The 19,299-nt window shown below is 48.7% G+C and overlaps 1 protein-coding gene across 7 annotated transcripts in view; it reads right to left on the bottom strand.

Moving 5' to 3' along the window:
- The window catches only part of PTPRE (protein tyrosine phosphatase receptor type E), a 183,148-nt gene that overhangs the window by 71,775 nt on the left and 92,074 nt on the right, over positions 1 to 19,299 (bottom strand). Inside the window, exon 1 of one of the 7 annotated variants that reach the window (XM_061162915.1) lies at positions 12,933 to 13,195. The exons of the other annotated variants lie outside the window; for them this stretch is intronic. The gene's annotated coding sequence lies outside the window, so the exon portion shown is untranslated. Of the gene's footprint in view, positions 1 to 12,932; positions 13,196 to 19,299 lie in introns of those variants that run through there. 7 annotated transcript variants of the gene reach the window in all.

Here is a 19,299-nt window from a genome sequence, read left to right as displayed (position 1 = left end):
CCGGAATTTGGAAGCATCAAGAACGCAGGCGGGGCGGGCCCCTGTGTCCACGCACGCGCGGTCCCTGGAATCCCGAAGGCAATGGCGCAGATGACCAGCAGATGGCGCAGGCGGGGAGGCCAAGGAACCGTCCATCTGCACCTGCGGGGCGTCCCTGACCTGGACTCAGAAGGTCCCCACCTCCTTAAGGTCAGCATCCTTCCAGGATCACCCCGGAAACGAGGTTTCTGGTACCTGCGCTGTCCCGCAGGGCAACCCCACCAACGCCAGTGAGATTACTTGTTCTCTAATCAGCTTTCCTGCCGTGCGGTTACGCTGAGTGACTGGTAACTAGCGCTGTGAGATGCGTCTGAGTTCCCCGCAATGGGTCCCTCACACTTATTTCCCAGCCTGGAATTCTATTTTACAATCTGTGGATACTCTTTCTCTACCTCGGTGAAGAAATTTAACACTTAAACGGACTTCCCTCGCCTGGAGTGCGAGAAACTATAAATCAGACAGCATGCCACGCTCAGGAAATTGGCTTGGTTCCCGCCATCGTGATTCTTCCATACACATTAAAATTAATTACCCTGGGACCTACAACTCAAAGTACATGCAAGCAAAGTGGTGGACAGGGGCAGAAGCAGCAGCCAATTAAGACGGAAGACTTCCAGGACATGCTGGCCCATCACCTTCCCCTGACTGGGACCAGTTATCAGTTATTTAATAAACCCATTGAGGACAACTGCTATGACATTTGCATTTGGGGGGAAAAGAGGCGGAGAGAGAAAAAGAGGCTGGGTGGGCAGGGAGGAGAGGAGAGGGGGTCTGTGCGAGGGGGGAGACTGGACAGGGTGGGGGTCCCTGTCCCCGGCGGGGTGACACACCCCGGGGGCAGCTTTTTATTCCTCAGCCAAAGGGAAAACATCGGTTCCAGAACCAAGCTGCCCTGCTGGCTCCTGCCTCCCGGGCTGGCCTCAGGGGCCCCCGGCCCTGCCACTTTCTGGAAGAGATCACCCATCGAGGGTGCAGTCATCGCTGTGAGGCTCCGGCCAGGCCGTGAGTGAACAAGTGCTCCGAACCCACCAGGTCCCCATGCTGGGACATGGGCCCGGCTCACGACCATCACAGAACCTGGGCCCCGGGGGGTGCCCAGGAGGACTGGCCAAATGAATGCCCCTCCTCACTGTGAGCAGAGAGGCCACACGCCCTGGACGGTCTCAGTTATGCCTGTCTCCAGCCTACTTATCAAGCATCCTCTTTCTCTCCCAAAGCATCAGAGCTTGGATGACCCCCTGTGTGTCCACTTGACTAGGAGGGATGGATAGAGGTGAGGTCATCACCAGGATGGCACAAGAGAGAAATTTGAGTCTTCGTTTGAGAACTGACTCAGCAGATACGGGCTAAATAAATCCCCCTCAATCAAATTAGTGACATTACACAATTAGGGAGATGGAGAATCCCCAGTTTTAAAATCCCCAATTATTTCATTTCTTCCAGCATCCTTTCAACCACAGCCACTCTCCCAGCAGCGTGGCAGGCACTGGAGGGGGCCTGGACCACCAGTTCAGGGCAACCCGAGCTCCAGCCCACGGCCTGTGTGCTCCGAGGCCAGCTCGCGCCCTCTCTGAGTTTGTAAAATGACAGAAGACCAGGGGGAGAGTCTGTGAGATAAGAGAGCCTTTCCACCCTTTCTGGAATGTGGATAAACACTTTTAAAATGTGCTCAGTTCAAAGGCAGCTAAACAGAAGCAACAGAATCCATTTCATTTAGAATCCATCCATTTAGACTTAAGCTCTGAGTGGGGGAAGGAAATCTAAGAGAGGCCTCAGCTTTCAGGCCCAGAGGCATAAAGCCCCAGCAGGGCCCTGCGGGTCTGGGACAGTGAGCCGCCTGAGGTTCATCCACCTGCCAGCAGGGTCTGGCAAGCATGGCTGTGCCCAGGCTCCCAAGGGTGCCCTCGACCGACCCAGACAGCTCGCGTCCTGGACACCACGGGTCTTCATGCATCCTTGTTGTGCAGTGTTCCCGGGGCAGGTGCTCACGGCACAGAGCCGGCTGTGCTGTCCCCAGGGCGGGGGTGAGGGCAGCCCCCTTTCCCCGAGGGGAGCTGTCTGCCACCCCCCAGCGCCAGCCCTGCGAACAGCGAGGAGGTCCCGGAGCTCTGAGTTCCACCCCAAGTCAGCACCAGGAGCAGGAAGTTCAGCCATGCAGCATGTGGGTACCCGAGACAGGACATGAGCCTGTATTTCAGAGACGGCCATTCCCAGAAGCACAGTGAGCCATGCAGGTGAGGGTCAGGTAAGGATGCTGAGGCTGACCGTGGCGCTGACGTCACAGAGCACCTTCTCTGGCTCAAGACACGGGTCCAAGCACTTTACACATAAACACACATGATGCTCATGGCAGCTCTCTGAGATGGTATGGGCTCTCACATGCCTGCCCTGCAGCAGAGGACTTTGAGGACCAGAGAGGTTAAGTAACCTGCCCAAGGCCACACAGCCATAGAATGGCAGAGCCTGAACTCAAGTCCAGTTACTCTCCAACAACCAGACTTTGGAGAACCACATCTCTGAGGTCAAAATGAGCTCATCAGGCCTGGGAAGTATTCCAAAACACTGTACGATTTTATCAGGACAGGCAGAGGGAGCACGAGATTCCATCTAAACTGACAAGCATTTCCTTTCAAGATAAATGGACAACACATTCTGTAAATTCCAAAAATTCAATGAAAATATTTACTTTAACTCTCCTACCACCAATATGACCAAAAATAAAGAAAAAAATCCATGAATTGTTTTGTCACTAACGGATGTTAACATGTTGTGGGTTTGAGATCCCAAACAGGTCTACTCAGATACTTCTTCTTATCTACTATACCTGGGAAATGATCCTGCATCATAAAATAAGTACTTAATAAATATTTGTTCACTGAGGGAATGAAACGGCCCAAAGGTTTACCCAAAAAAAGCCCGAGCTGAATTTTCTTCGATCGGTTATCTCTATAAACACCAGCCTATTGTTGTTCAGTCGCTTAGTCGTGCCTGACTCTTTGTGACCCCATGGACTGCAGCATGCCAGGCTTCCCAGATGCATCTCCTCAAATATTTATCAACATAGAATCGCAGGACTTTATGTCCTTTGAGAGAGACTCCTTGTTCTGTTACCCCCCAGAAAGGAAGAAAAGAAACCTCAAAGAAAATGAATGTCGCAATCTGCTAGGCAGTCAGGTAATAGGAAAATAGGAAATGGGCCCTGAGAGTTGAGTTTATTCAACTGTGTTTAGAAACGCTGAGGTCAAGCAAAGGCTGACCGCCTCAAGCATGATGACACTGGTCGTGGCTGTCTCAGACCGAGTCTCTTTTAAGCAAGGAGCATAGAACTGATGCTTTTGAACCGTGGTGTTGGAGAAGACTCTTGAGAGTCCCTTGGACTGCAAGGAGATCCAACCAGCCCACCCTCAAGGAAATCAGTCCTGAGTGTTCATTGGAAGGACTGATGCTGAAGCTGAAACTCCAGTACTTCGGCTACCTGATGCAAAGAACTGACTCATTGGAAAAGACCCTGATGCTGGGAAAGATTGAAGACAGGAGGAGAAGGGGACGACAGAGGATGAGATGGTTGGATGGCATCACCGACTCAATGGACATGAGTTTGAGTAAACTCTGGGAATTGGTGATGGACAAGGAGGCCTGGTGTGCTGCAGTCCATGGGGTCACAAAGAGTTGGAGACAACTGAGCGACTGACCCGAACTGAACTGATGAGGAGAAGGAGGGAAGGAGCAGAGAGGAGAATGCTTTAAGGCAGAGCTATCACAGAAAGAAGAGTCTTTTCTGGTGAAAGAGTCATTCATGGGACTTGGCACAGTCTTGGGGAGCCAGGGGGCTTCATTTTCCTAATTCTCCACCATTCTCCAATGAGGCTTCCTCCATTGTTTCATCCACTGAAAGGCCTGCTGATTGCCTTCCTGCTGTATCCCAGGTCTCGCAAAGTCACCCAAACAGAAAGTGAGGACAGGAGCCCTGATCAGGTGTCTCCCAACTCCATGCAGGGAAGCTTTCAATAAAGATGCAATTCTGTATCGACATAGCATCAATATTGCTCCATCGCATCTGTATCTAAAAGCTACATAAAAATTCAGCAAGCTTGAAAGACTATGATCCTCCTGATTTCTACTTGGCTCAGACAGGAAGAAACAGATTTAAATTCAGTAGTGATTTTTCACGTCAACGTTAGTTAAGTACCTAAGGGACACCTAGAAGTTGATTGTGTGTAAAATGCTTGTGCTTGGATTTTACCGTTGCCTGTGAGTGTCTGCTTTCTCATCGTCTGTGAAATTGTACGCAGGGACTCCCAGGTGCCAACCCCAGCTGAGGTCAGAGCTCCAGGGAGAAGGGCAGGGACTCACTTTGGTCTTGCTATTCAGTTGCTCAGTCGTGTCCAACTCTTTGCGACTCCATGGACTGCAGCACTCCAGGCTGCTCTTTCCTCCACTGTCTCCCAGAGTTTGCTCAGATTCATGTCCACTGAGTCGGTGATGCCATCCAACCATCTCATCCTCTGTTGCCCCTCCTCCTCCTGCCCTCAAGCTTTCCCAGCATCAGAGTGTTTTCCAGGGAGTCAGTTTGCATCAGGTGGCCAAAGTATTGGAGCTTCAACTTCAGCACCAGTCCTTCTAAGGAATACTCAGGGTTGATTTCTTTTAAGATTGACTGGTGTGATCTCCTTGTTGCCCAATGGGCTCTCAAGAGTCTTCTCCAACACCACAGTTCAAAAGCATCAATTCTTTGGCGCTCATCTTTCTTTATGGTCCAAGTCTCACATCCATACATGACTACTGGAAAAACCATGAAGTGGTTTGGTGCTAATGGATGTTAACATTAGCTTTGACTATAGGGACGTTTGACAGCAAAGTGATGTCTCTGCTTCTTTAATACACTGTCTAGGTTTGCCATAGCTTACTTTGGTCTTAAGAAACCCAATAATATCATTACTGCCCCCAAGCCCAGCAGTGGAAGAGAATAGACAGCCAACCTGTAACAGATGCCATACTGGACTGAACTATGATCCCCCCAAATTCTTGCCTGCCTGGAACCTCAGAATGTGGCCTCTTGGGAAATAGGGTCTTTGCAGATGAAAACAGATCTTCTCATTTGAAGATGAGGCCATAATGGACTAGGGTGGGCCCTAACCTAACGGGTAGTGGCCTTATAAGAAGAGGAGATATGCACACAGAGAAGAATATGTATGATTCATAACATGTAATACATGTTTGATCTTCATCCCGACTCCTGACATAAGTGTGTTAGTCCATCAGTCGTGTCTGACTCTGTGACCCCTCAAACTGTAGCCCTCCAGGCTTCTCTGTCAATGGGATTCTCCAAGCAAGAATACTGGAGTGGGTTGCCGTTCTCTTCTCCAAAGGATCTTCCCGACCTAGGGATTGAACCTGGGTCTCCTGCATTGCACACAGAGTCTTTAACGTTTGAGTTACAGGGAAGTCCTATAATTTCCCTTAAAGTCCTTGGAATGTCCTAAGTGATAAGAACACTAGAAGCATCTTTGATTCTATTATTTGATCTCTGACCCTGGTTTCTGACACAGGGCTCCTAAAACCCTTTCAAAGGCCTGGCTGATGGGAGTGTCTTTTGCTCTAATGAGGCAACTCTGCATGGGCTCCTGAATGGGACCAGTCACTAGAAAGACCAGCCTGTGATTAGAAGCTTGATGTTCTTACCCTCTCTCCCCTCATTCTCTTGAGAAGGGAGAGAGTGCTGGGAACAGAGCTAAAGACCTTGATGCTGAAGGCAAAAGAAGAAGAGGCAGAGGATGAGATGGTTGGATGGCATTACTGACTTAAGTGATCTGAGTTTGAACAAGCGCTGGGAGATAGTGGAGGACAGGGAGGACTAGTGTGCTGCAGTCCATGGGGTCGCAACATGACTTGGCAACTGAACAACAACAGTGCCTGGTGATGAAGCCTCCATAAAAGTCCCAATAGTGTAGGGTTTGGAGAGCTCCCAGATGGGGCGAACACATCGGTATGTGAGTTGGGTGACACCCCCCAGCTCCCTGGGGACAGAAGCTCCTACACTTGGGATGTCCCCAGACCTGGTCCTGTGCCTCTCTCCATCTGGCTATTCATCTGTATCCTTTATCACATCCTCTAATAAGCTGGGAAATGTGCTGAGTTCTGTGAGCTGAGCTGGCAAATTAATCAAGCCCAAGGAAGTGCTTGTGGGAAACTTTGCTTTCGAACCCATCAGTCTGAAGCCCAGATGACAACCTGGACTTGTGATTGGCATCTGGAGGGGGAGCGGTCTCCAGGGACTGAGCCCTTCGCCCGTGTAATCTGCTGCCGTTTGCGGGTGATGTTAGAATCCAGTTACACTGCAGGAGGCCCAGCTGGTGTCACAGAGAACTGCTTGGTGGAGGGGAACCGCCACCCATTAGAGAACCTCCACACATCCTGGGGCCGGGAGCGTCAGAAGTGACGTGTCCTGTGCAGATGTGAAGACGTACTGGAGGAAATAAAGGCTGTTGTTTTTTTTTTTTCTAAAACACCCTGTGAAGAGGAGGCAGAGACTGAGGCGATGCAGCCACAAGCCAAGAACTGCCAGGGGCCATACGAGCTGGAGAAGGCCGGGAGGCGCTTTCAAAGTAAGCTGGGCCCCACTGACAGCTAGATTTCCGAGGTCCAGCCTCCAGATCGGTGACAGAAGCATTTCTGCCGTAAGCCACCGCATCTATGTTCACGTCCTACAGCAGGCCTGGGAAATGGATACAGACGCCGAGCTAAGAAAGTTGTGACGGTGTTTCTAAAGTGCCTCTAGCTCCCTGTGGGCCCGTCTGCCCCTTCACTGGCTGTGGGATCCTTCCTGGTCCTTCTTCCTCCTCCCCCACGCCCATCGGTCATCAACCTTTCACGTTCTTCTTGCAGGTAACTTCCCACCTTTCACTCGCTCTGTCTGCTCACCCTGAAGGTCAAGGCCTCCTTCACCCCGTCGGGCAATCATGAGAATTAGGTGAGGAGCCACGAGAAGCAGTGATGGGTACAACCCCCGGGCACACGGGGAGGCAGTGGGGGCAGCCAGGCTGCTCTCCCAGCGCTGGTCAGCCTGGTGCCTACCGTCCACCCTGCGCCCCTTCCCCAGATGGACCAGCCCACAGCCTCCACTCTCTGCCCAGGGACCTTCAGCAGCAGTTCCCACACGCCTGTATCCTCCCAGCAGCATCACAAGATCTGTCTCGTCATTCACTCATTACTGTTAGTCGCTCAGTCATGCCCGACTCTCTGTGACCCCGTGGACTGCAGCCCACCAGGCTCCTATGTTCATGAAATTTTCCAGGCAAGGATACTGGAGTGGGTTACCATTTCTTTCTCCAGGGGAGAAGGGACCCAGGGATCGAACCCAGGGATTGAACCTTTCTGACCCAGGTCTCCTGCATTGCAGGCAGATTCTTTACTGACTGAGCTACAAGGGAAGCCCAAAAGAAACCAAATACATGTATCTAAAAGGAAATCCTGTCATTAGCATAAATAAGAAAACCAGTCTCACTAGCATATATAAAGATGACCTTCGCAACCAGCTCAGTGGGGAAGGGGAAGACATTCACACTAAACACTGACCCCGTGGAAGGCTCTTGGGCCAAAGCCTGTTCTGTTACTGTTAAAAAGATGAGTAAAGGTGTTGAAGGCACAGTGACATCAAACCAGGCCTCTCTGTTTGAGCAAGAGGAAGCCTGGAAGGGAACAAAGAAGCAAAGGGCTTTCTCCCTTCCTGATTCAGAGCTGTTCGCTTCTGTGTTCTGTTGCTACCGAAAACCATCTCAGGACAAGTGTGCATCAAAGGGCCCGAGCAACAAAGTGAAAAGACACCTTGCAGAATGGGAAGAAGTATTTGCAAATTACACATCTGATAAGGAACTAGCCTCCAGAATATACGCAGGGCCCTCAACACTCAACAACAGAAAAACAAATAACCCAGTTAAAAAATAGATAAAGGACTTGAACAGACATTTCTCCAAAGAAGATACACAAATGACCAACAAGCACATGAGAAGATGCTCAGCATCACTAACCGTTAGGGACATTTAAACCAAAAGTGAAACTGAAAGTGTCGGTCGGTCAGTCGTGTCCGACTCTTTGCGGCCCCAGGGACTGTAGCCCGACAGGCTCCTCTGTCCATGGGATTTCCCAGGCCGAAATACTAGAGTGGGTTGCCATTTCCTTCTCTAGGGTATCTTTCCTGATTTGGGATGGAACCTGGGTCTCCTGCCTTGTAGGTAGATTCTTTATTGTCTGAGCCACCAGGAAAGAGAAATGTAAACCAAAACAAAACCACAATAACATACCACTCACAGCCACTAAAATGATTGGACTTAAAAAATTAATAGAAAATAACAAGTGTTGGTGAGAATATGGAGACACAGGAACCCTTACGCTTTGCTGGTGGGAATGCAAAATGGTGCAGCTGCTGTGGAAACAGTCTGGAGGATTCCTCCAACAGTTAAACCACTCTGTCCCCAGTAATTCCACTCTTAGGTACACATCCAAGAGAACTTAAAACAGGAGCACAAGAACCTGTACACCAATATCCATAGCAACACTCTCTGCTACAGTCAAAAGGCAAAAGACAACGCAAATGTCCATCAACCGATGAGCGGATAAGCTAAATGGAACTGCGGCAAGTCCATACAATGAGATACTAGGCAGCTACGCAGAGGAATGGAGCATGAACACCGGCTACAGCGTGCGCGACCCTCAAAAACACAAAGGTAAGTGAAACAGACCAGACAAGAAGCTCACCTAATGTCTGATTTCATTTGTATGAAAGAGCAGAATCCATCAATCTATAGCAATCAACAGACACAGAAGTCGGACACATGATCGCCAGGGGCTTGGTCGAGGGGGAAATGGCGATTGTTTGCTTAATGAGTACAGAGGTTCCCTCGGGGTGATGAAAATGTGCTGACCTAGGTAGACACAATAGCTGTACAACATTATGAAGGTAATAAATGCCACTGAACTGCACTCTTTAACATGGCTAGCTTTTGGTTATGTGAATTCTACCTCAATAAAGACAGCATCCCAGGATCACCATGTACTGTACTTTGGGATAACAGGCACCCTCGCCAGTCTGGCTTCCAAGATCCCCATGAATAAAAACATTTGAAAAGACCCTGATGCTGGGAACAATTGAAGGCAGGAGGAGAAGGGGATGACAGAGGATGAGATGGCTGGATGGCATCACCGACTCAATGGACATGAGTTTGAGCAAACTCTGGGAGATAGTGAAGGACAGGGGAGCCTGGCGTGCTGCAGTCCATGGGGTCACAAAGAGTCAGATACGACTGAGCGGCTGAACAACGACAGAGAATATCCAGAGAAGTGAGTGTAGATGACATTGGTTGAGTGCTGTGTACCCAAGGCTTTCCACTGTTCACTCATTTGATCCTTACAACAGTAAGCGATCAGGACCACTGCTGTCCCCACTTCACAGGTGAGGAAACTGAGGCACATGACTATTGAGTAATGCAGCTCAGTAGCTGACACAACACCCCCTGGGTGGGGCGGGAGGGGTGTTGGAAATGGGGCTGTAGACGGAACATCCCAGTGGGCACGCGGGGCTTCTATACAGGATCCCAGTCTCCACACTCCACGCCCTTTCTGCATTAATCATTTCTCTTGATTAAATACTAGTCCTACATTCTGCGGGTCCCACTGTGCTAAATTACATGGTGAGCATGCTTTGCAAATTACACTCATGATTAGAAGTTACACGGGAACATTATACTAATTAAGTTGGGTCTCATTCCTTTTGCTCTAATTTTCAAGCCCCAGCAGAACCCCAGTGCCTTATGTCCTCGTGTGAACGGCCACAAATGGATGGAGTAAAACACACTTTCAATTCCCAGCTCTGCAAGATGATTTTAGACTTAAAACTGCTTACAGCACTGTGCGGCCTTCTTTTTAATTTTTTTTAACCCTGTTAACAGGATGAATGTAACCGAGTACAGTTCTGAAATGGAAACCACACAGGCTGCTCTTAAAATCGACAGTGCTACTATTTGTTTTTAATGCCTTAGGAAACATTTTCAAATGTTTTCCCTGAGCACAACTGACTTTTTAGATGTGTTTTCCCAAGAAATACAAATGACTGCTACCCAGTGCACTTAGAAGAACATGAAGAAAGAAATAACAAAAATAGGGACGTTCTACGGAGCCCACTCAGGGCCAGGAGGCTTGCTGAGCACTTTGTAAGAATCTTCTCATCTTGGTCCCTTGGCCACTAAAGAGGAAACTACGCCCTTACAGGGGTCAAGTCACCCCCGAAGTCTCAAAGCAAGGAAGTGATGGCTCAGGATTTGGGCTCCGCATCTGATTCAAAGCCTGCAGCGCTTTCCCATGCTTCAAAAGAGGTAGCTACGCATGCGTGTTTGTAGGAAGACAAAGCACATCACACGTGAGCCGTGATCGCCCCCAAACATTGCAGAGCCAACAGATGATGCTTCGTTCACCAGCTCGTGTTCATTTATGCGGAGACGGCTGCATGAACACCTGTCCGCGGCATGGGCTCCAGCACAAGTAAGCAAACAGGGGTGCAGTCCGCTAAGGAGGGGAATCATACTCTGCTATGGCTCAGCTCTCTGCTCTGCAGACCCTGAGCTATGGATCTGGGAGGCAATGAGGGCTGGAGGGTGGCTGCCCAGGAACACAGTCTGGAAATGAAGTCCCAAGGTGGAGGCCGGTCCCGCAGCCTGCAGACATCAGACCGGAGGGCCAAAGGGGTAAGGGAGTTTGTTTACGGGGAAACCAGGTGAGACCATAAGCTCTTCGGCCCTGACACCACTTATTACAGGTGAACATCAAGCCCCTGCAGGTCAGCAGGGGGCTGACCGGTACAGGTTCCGTGGTCCCTCATGCTGAGAACGTCCCCATTGATTATCTCCCCAGAGCCCGGGAGCCCCTGGGAGGTCCCCGGGGGCAGGAAGCAGAAGGCACAGGTCTCAGTTTGCTTGTGTTGTGAAGGCGGTTCCTCAGGGGCAGTGGGGGTCCCGAGCCGGCCCAGGATCTGGGGGACAGAACGGGAGCACCTCCAGGTCACCTTACGGGCCCCAAAGCCACACTGAGGCGGGTGGGATTTAAATCGCATCCGAAGGAGTAAAATCTTATAAAATCTCACCGTGTGCCTAACTGGGACAAAGTACTACGCGAAAGGGCTTCCCTGGCGGTATCCAGCGGTTAACGATCCGCCTTGCAACGCAAGAGACACAGGTTCAACCCCTGGTCCAGGAAAGACCCCACGTGCTGCAGGGCAACTAAAGGCCACCGGCCGCAGCGGCTGAGCCAGAGCTCTGAGCCCGGGAGCCGCGGCGGCTGAGCCCGCGCGCCCGAGAACCTACGCGCGTGAGGAGCGGCGCCCCTGCAGGGAGAAGCCCAGGCGCTGAAGCCAGAGAGCCGCCCGCCTCGCAGCAGCCGGGGAGAAGGCCGCCCAGCAAGGAGGACCCAGCGCAGCCAAAAACAAATGACTTTTTAAAACGTGCTATGCCAAAAACAAGTCAGCTTTTCCTTATTCTGAGCCTTTTTCCAGGACATCACAACCACTTAGTGTAAGAGAACAGGAATTTGCAACTGGATGCTCTTTGCTGCCACCTCCCATAGACGTGGCCCCTCGCTCTTTTCTGCGCGCTGTCCCATACACAACACACACCCCCCCACACACACAACATGCACAGACACACATACACACGCTCCTCTGAAACAAAGCGCGGTCTGGCAGCACCAACGTTGCTGGGAAGGTAACAGACGTCTTTTCGTGTAAGAGGTAAATACCATGAAGCTTTTCACTCTGGCCTTTCTAACGTGAATTAGCCCCATGTGCTCTCATAGCGCAAACAGCAGTGACAAGGCCAAGTTCACGGTGAGCTGTCGATCCCACACGTGATGCTGCCTGTGGGCTCCCTTCTGACAGGTGGGGAGGGGTGCTTCCAGGGAGGAGGCCAGCCCTGGCCCAGCAGCGTCCGGCCTCTGGGCGTGACCCCGAGTGACCGGGTGGAGTCGTTACGGTAACGCTGAGACACCTGAGGTCCCTCGAGGAGCGTGCAGGAGCCTGGAGGGGTCCCCTGTACTTTGCGGGGAAAGACTGACATCCCGGGACAAACTGATTTAAATGAAACACTTCATAGGATGCAACCTAGTATTTTTTCCCCTCATCAGTGAGCCTGCCCTCACCATATGTATCCAAAATCATTCAAGGGTGAGTAGCACAAGCAGTTGAAAAGTAATCTGAGGGTCCATCAAAGATACAGTCTCTGTGAGAACAGATGCAATTAGAAAATGGTGCAGTCTCAATAGAAGCTGCAGGAGAAAGAAAAGGAAAGAGAGAGAATGAAAGAAGGAAGGAAAGGAAGGAAAAAAAGAACAGTGGGAGAAGGAAGGAAGAGAAGGAAGGGGAAAAAAAACAGAAAAGAAAATCTCCCGTTTTTTTAATTGGTTAGTCAGTTTTCATGTCAAATATTTCCTAAAATATCTTCACAATTTCCACATTAGCTGAAAGATACATATCCAAAATTTTAAGCACATTCTCGTTGCTTAAAGAACATTTAGATATTACATTTTAAGCGAGGAGAAAGGACTTTCAGGTTAAACAGCAATTTAACGCACGTGAAGACATAAAATCTGCACAAATCATTTGGACAAAACTATTCACTCACCACCTACACGGATGTTACATTCTACAAACTGGTAGCATAAGCTCACAGACAAACTTGACCGAGAATAGAATTGCTATGACATTCCTAAATTAACAGTGAGAGGCAACATTAGATATTGTATTTTAAAAGCTGTTGGAAAATGCATTTTTTCCTCCCAACCTAAGCCAGAGACATAAAGAAGCTTCCGGAAATCCCTTTTCCCATCTGTGTTCTGCATCCCCTGATACTTACAGAGCAAGGCTTTCTGAACAGCCCCGAGGTGATCAACTCATTCAAACCCATGTCCACGGCACCAGAGTCTCACTGGCTGACAATCTGAACGTTTCCAGGCAGGATACTGATGTGAAAGGCAATACATAATTTACGTGGGCATTCCCTCTGTAGTTCTCCTTGTGAAGCTAGCAGCTGCCAGTGCCCAGACTATGTCATCAGAAATCAGAGCCCAAAATCCAGCAGGGGAAAAAAAGTGTCAGGAGAGATTGCTCATCTCTAGTGGAAATTGACACTCACAAATAAATTTATAATTTGCACTGGCGTCGTATCTTTTTTTTTTTTTTAAGTTTAAAATAAATCAGGAAGAAAGGTGGCAGAGAAATAGTCCGGCTGAAAGAAAGGCATCTCAATTGCTGGCTGCTGCAGTCAGCGGTCCAAGCTGGGTCATCAAAACCCGTGCACTGCGCTTGGAAAGCAGAAGCAGAGAAGACAGTGGGAGTCCAGAAGAAGCAGGGTTCACAGCCCGCAGAGAGCAAGGAAGGACACAGCAAGACCCATCTTGAGTTGCTTCAGATTTCGTTTCCAAATAAAAGTTACCACCAGTGTTATCCTTCCCCTTGAATTCCTTCAAGGTGGAACAAAATTGAAACACAACAGAAAGTGAAGAAAACGTGAAGGAAAACTCTAGCACATGTATGGTGTGTGCCTTTCCCCAAACAGGCTTCCAAGGTAGAAATCTTTTATTCTAGAGATTCCCACTCAGCTTGGAGGAAATTCTATTTCAGGCACGATGCTGCTTTGAAGACAGGACTTCTTATAACAGAAAGATCTGTTTTCTCTCTACAGCACTTCCCAAAATAAAAGGAGAAATGGACCCCCAGTTTTTACTCGTCAGTCGTCTGTTATCTGAAAATCTGAAGCTCCCGCAGCAGCTGCCTGTTCTGTCCAAGTTCTTCTTTTGCACTAAAGTGGAAGTTTTTGTTTTTTTGTTTTTTTTTTTAAACAGAGCTTCTTTCTTTCACATTCTGTGGGTTGAGCTGTATGTCTGGAAATGTGGCCGCTTCATAAAGGAAGTGCCTTCCCCCTGGACGGGTTTATTAGAGCCAGGAGTCACAGAGTTGTGCAGACAGGTCTAACCAGTTACACATCTTTCAGAAGGAACCTGGACACAACCAAGGTGCCAAGCAGCACAGTGTCTAGAGGATGGTTTGCTACAATGTCTCGCTCCATCACCACTGTGATCAATACTGTTACACTTCCTACCACCAGCCCCAAGCACTGACTTCCTTGTCCTGAGAATTTGATCTGAGGTTCTGTTCACTGAGTACTTCCTATATGTCAAGGACTGTGCTGGGTAGTTATATACTCTTTCATTGAAGTCCCAATTATTTCTGCCTCCAATAAAGCAAAAATCCAGAGGTGGAAAGGCCCAGAAAGACGGCAGCACAGGTCGACAACAGTCCTGCTCTATGCGGCGGGACCAGTGACCAGGCTTCCAGCAGCTCCTGGAAGAGCAGCGTGCACCAAATGCCCTTGGTACCTCCTCATCGGCTCGTCACATCGTCACCCTGCCTTCCCGGGCGTCCTAGATGATCACGTTACTTGTCTGTAAATCCATTCATTTTCTGAAAACGCCGCTTCTCATTCATTTTCTGTTGATAAGGAATTTCTGAAACAATCATTGGAAACCATCTCTGCTGCAGACAACCAATGCTACTTGCTTGCAACAAGATTTGAGATCTCTTTTATTCCCGAAGGGGGCCATTATTTCCACCGGTTGCCATGGTGATGTGATGCTGCAGCGTCGCTGCCGTGGTTTCACTGCTTTCCGATGCAGTCACGCCACACACTTAAGTTGAACCATTTGTCTCACCTCTCGCAGGCTTTTTGGGAAACAACACCGGACTGTAAAACTTAGACCAGTGCTTCGTCTCACGCAATGACGAATGGGGACAGCTGAGAGGGTCCTTGCATGCCAGCACCCAGGTCGGCAACACGATTTCAAACAAGGAGAGCGAGCATCCAAAAATACCTTAGTTTTTTTCCCTTTGATAATTTAAGGAGAGATTTCTTACTATGTCCAATGACTTAAGAAATACTTTTCAAAACACAAAAGTAAGGAGTTTGGGACGAACAGATACACACTAGTTCATATAAAATAAACAACAAGGCCCTATCGTATAGCACAGGGAGCTGTGCTCAATACCTTGTAATAGCCTATTATGGAAAAATCTGAAAAATATGTATATACATATTATATATATATATGTACACACGGAGAAGGCAATGGCACCCCACTCCAGTACTCTTGCCTGGAAAATCCCATGGATGGAGGAGCCTGGTAGGCTGCAGACCATGGGATCATGAAGAGTCGGACATGACTGAGCAACTTTCACTTTTCACTTTCATGCATTGGAGAAGGAAATGGCAACCCACTCCAGTGTTCTTGCCTGGAGAATCCCAGGGATGGGGGAGCCTGGTGGGCTGCCGTCTATGGGGTCGCACAGAGTCGGACACGACTGAAGCGACTTAGCAGCAGCAGCAGCATATATACACACAGCTTAATCACCTTTCTGTATGCCTGAAACTAACACACATTGTAAATAAACTTTACTTCAATTAAAAAATGGGGGAAAGATGCAGAGCAATAAGTTGCCTGAATCTATTTACTTTGGTATGCAACAAAAGTTTATCGAATGCCAGGAAAAAAAAAAAAAGCAAAAGCAATACAACTAGAAATGCGGAACTACACATTTTTCATTTTGGGAAGTTCACATTAACTGAACCTCTGCCATATTCTTTTTTAAAGCAGCAACTTAATACTCCTATTTGTACCTTTGTTTTCTTGCTTTTATTTGTAACTAGTAGACACACAGGACTTCCCAGGTGGCCCTAGTGGTAAGAATCTGCCTACCAATGCAGGAGATGCATGAGACAAAGTTTCAGTCCCTGGATCAGGGAGATCCCCCGGAAAAGGAAATGGCAACCCACTCCAGCATTCTTGCCTGGAGAATCCCATGGCCAGAGGAGCCTGGTGGGCTACAGTCCATGGGGTCGCAAAGAGTCGCACAAACCGAAGTGACTTAGCGCACATGCAGTAGACACACGCATTCACACACAAGTACATATTCGTGTACTTACTTATGAATTCCTGAGGTCTCTAACCTGTGAAGTTTGGCTTAAATAAGAAATGTAGAATACGAGCTTCCCTGCTGGCACAGTGGGGAAGAATCCGCCTGCCAGTGCAGGAGACACAGGTTGGATCCCTGGTCCGGGAAGATTCCACATGCCGAGAAGCAGCTAAGCCCGTGAGCCACAATACTGAGTCTGTGGTCAGGAGTCCGGGAGCCACAGCTACTGAGCACACACGCCGAGAGCCCATGCTCCGCAACAGAAGCCCGGCCGCTGCAGCTAGAGAGGAGCCTCCACTCACTGCAACCAGAGAAAGGCCCACGCGGCAACAAAGACCCAGCACAATCAGAAATAAATAAATAAATAAAATATTATGTTTCTTTAAACAAAAGTGACTGTTACTGATAGGACTTGTCCATCTGTGAGCCCTGATTTCCAAAAGGCTGAACCGTTCATGTTGGGAACTCACTTTGAACTCAAGGATTCTGGTTCTCTGCAGCTCTGGCCCTGAATCCAGGTTGGAGGGTGGTGTCTCCCCACCCTCCAGGACAGCCCCCCAAGCAGAGGAGGGGGGTGGGGGGTCGCCAGGGAGATGGCAGGTGGTAGCCTTCCTCTGGAGCACATGGACTCCTCAGCTTCTTTCTCAGCAAACAAGGGTGGATCTGAATACAGGGCAAGTAGTCAGCTGTCTGAGCTCCTACTGTGAATGGTCTTGAGTGCCAGCTTGGACTCCTGACAAGATAGCGTTAATCGAAAGGGGAGACATCAAAGCACCTGGATTAGGTTTCAGAGACCACTTCTTGGAAAAGGCAGTCATTTACTAAAGCCCAACTTCCAGGAAAATGCCAAATCTAAGTCTGGCCCCAATTCATTAAGTTAATCTGAGTTGAACTCAGGTAATCTGTGCACTCTGGTCTTTTTCTTCTTCTGTCACTAGATTTGCTTCTTTGGTATTTGCTTTGTTTTGCCTTTTTCAATTTTTTTTTTTTTTTTTTTGCCACGACACTAATATTGGCCCGGCTTGAAGCTGAGAAGCCTTGTTGTGTTGGGAACAGAAAGAAAACTCTCTCCACGTAGGAAGGAATGCTGCGGGGGCCTCAGAAACCCAGGCTTCGACAAAGAACAGACACACTTCTCACAACGCCCACTTTACCGAGAAATGAGGGGGTGTGGGAGGTTGGGGTTAGCAGATGTAAGCTATTTATTATCTGTAAAAAGGATAAACAACAAGGTCCTACTGTGTAGCATAGGGAACTGTGTTCAATATCCATATCCTATGGTAAACCATAATGGGGAAGAATATTATAAAAGAATGTCTGTGTGTGTATATATACACACACATGTATATATGCATATGTATGTATGACTGAAACTGAATGGCAGAAATTAGTACACTGTAAATCAATTACGCCTCAACGAAAAAATTAATAAAAAATAGCAAATAACACCATGGCAAGTTGAGACAGACCATGGAAGAAAGGAACAAGCTTTTTACTTTGGGATCCTTAGCAGTTTTTCCTGCTTTGTGCGCCTTTTCATTGTGAACTAGGTCCAAAACAAAAACAGAAAGGGAAAAAAAAAAAAGAAGAAGAAATGAGGATTGCAACATTTACAGTGACTCCCAACAGCCAGGAGGGCTTCCCAGGTGTCTCAGTGGTAAAGAAGCCACCTGCCAATGTAGGAAACACAGGAGATGTGTGTTCAGTCTCTGGCTCGGGAAGATCCCCTGGAGGAGGAAATGGCAACCCACTCCAGTATCCGTGCCTGGAGAACCCCATGGACAGAGGAGCCTGGAGGGCTACTGTCCACGGGGTCGCAAAGAGTCGGACAGGGCTGAACACAAGCAGATGTGCCAACAGCCAAGATGCATCAGCTGGGGTTGTGTGAGTTCACGGCCCGAGTGTGTGTGGTCTGAGCCATCCCTGCCCCTCTCTGCCTCTTCTTTTTGGGGAAAGAAGAGCCACCCTGAGCTCAGCTCGGACAGGAAATGAGGTGCAGGGCAGCTGCTGAGTGCTGGGAGGTGCGCTGGATGGGTGAGGATCCATTGACCTGGCTTCCGGACTGAGGCACCATGGTTAGAAAACCTGGGGAATGACTTGAGAAGAAAGTGTATTCTGCTGCTTTCGGACGCCAACAAAGGTCAATCAAGTCTATCTGGTCTAACGTGTCATTTAAGGCCTGTGTTTCCCTATTAATTTTGCCTGGATGAGCTGTCCATTGGTATAAGAGGGGTATTAGAGTCCCCTACTGTTACTGTGTTACTGTCGATTTCCCCTTTGTTGGGGGCAGGAATAAGCAAGAGGGAGGTGATGTATGTGGCTGATTCATCTTGTCGTATGGCAGAAACTATTACAACATTGTAAAGCAATTATACTCCAATAAAAACGTTTCTCTGGTGGCTCCAGACGGTAAAGAATCCACCTGCAATGCAGGAGACCCAGGTTCAATCCCTGGGTTAGAAAGATCCCCTGGAGAAGGGAGTGGCTATCCACTCCTGTATTCTTGCCTGTTGAATTCCATGGACAGAAGAGCCTGGTGGACTACAGTCCATGGGGTTGCAAAGACTCAGACATGACTGGGCGACTAACTTTCACCTTTCAAAATTAAGCAAACAAAGTACATAAATAAAATCGTAAAATTAAAAACAAAACAACAACAACAACAAAACGTGGGGAAGCTTCCAGTGCTGATCTCCTGGAAAAAAAAAAAATCCTTTAAGGCAGAGTTTGTATGGTTAGAATCCTGAGTGGTTTGAATAGACTTTGTCTGAAGTTAGTATCAGAAATGGGGGTGCCACTGTCTCTCTCCACACTGCCCCCTGATATGTGACATGCAGCCCCCCACCCCCAATCCTCTCCTCGGAGTTTATTTTCTACTGTGGAAGCCATGATTTTAGCAGAGCAGGCTGGAGACAGTCCCCCCTCTCTAGTATCACATGCATGAGTGTCTTCAGCGCAGTTAACCGCCTTTGGTGAAACAGAGGTAAAGTTGTCCATTTCAGAGCGACGGAAGCGTCTGACAGCGCAGGTTTCTTGGAGGCACTCTCTACCTTCCAGACAATTAGACATCATTTGCTTGCTGCTCCACATCCACGCTAGGAATAACACAGCCTTTTTAGGCTTCCCTCGTAGCTCAGTCAGTAAAGAATCTGCCTGCAATACAGGAGATGCAGGTTCAATCCCTGGGTCAGGAAGATCCCCTGGAGAAGGAAACAGCCCACTCCAGTATTCTTGCCTGGAGAATCCCATGCACA

The sequence above is a fragment of the Dama dama genome, chromosome 15, assembly GCF_033118175.1.
Source record: "Dama dama isolate Ldn47 chromosome 15, ASM3311817v1, whole genome shotgun sequence".
NCBI lineage: Eukaryota > Metazoa > Chordata > Mammalia > Artiodactyla > Cervidae > Dama > Dama dama.
Note: the sequence above shows the minus strand (reverse complement) of the source record. Positions and strands in the feature narration are given on the sequence as shown.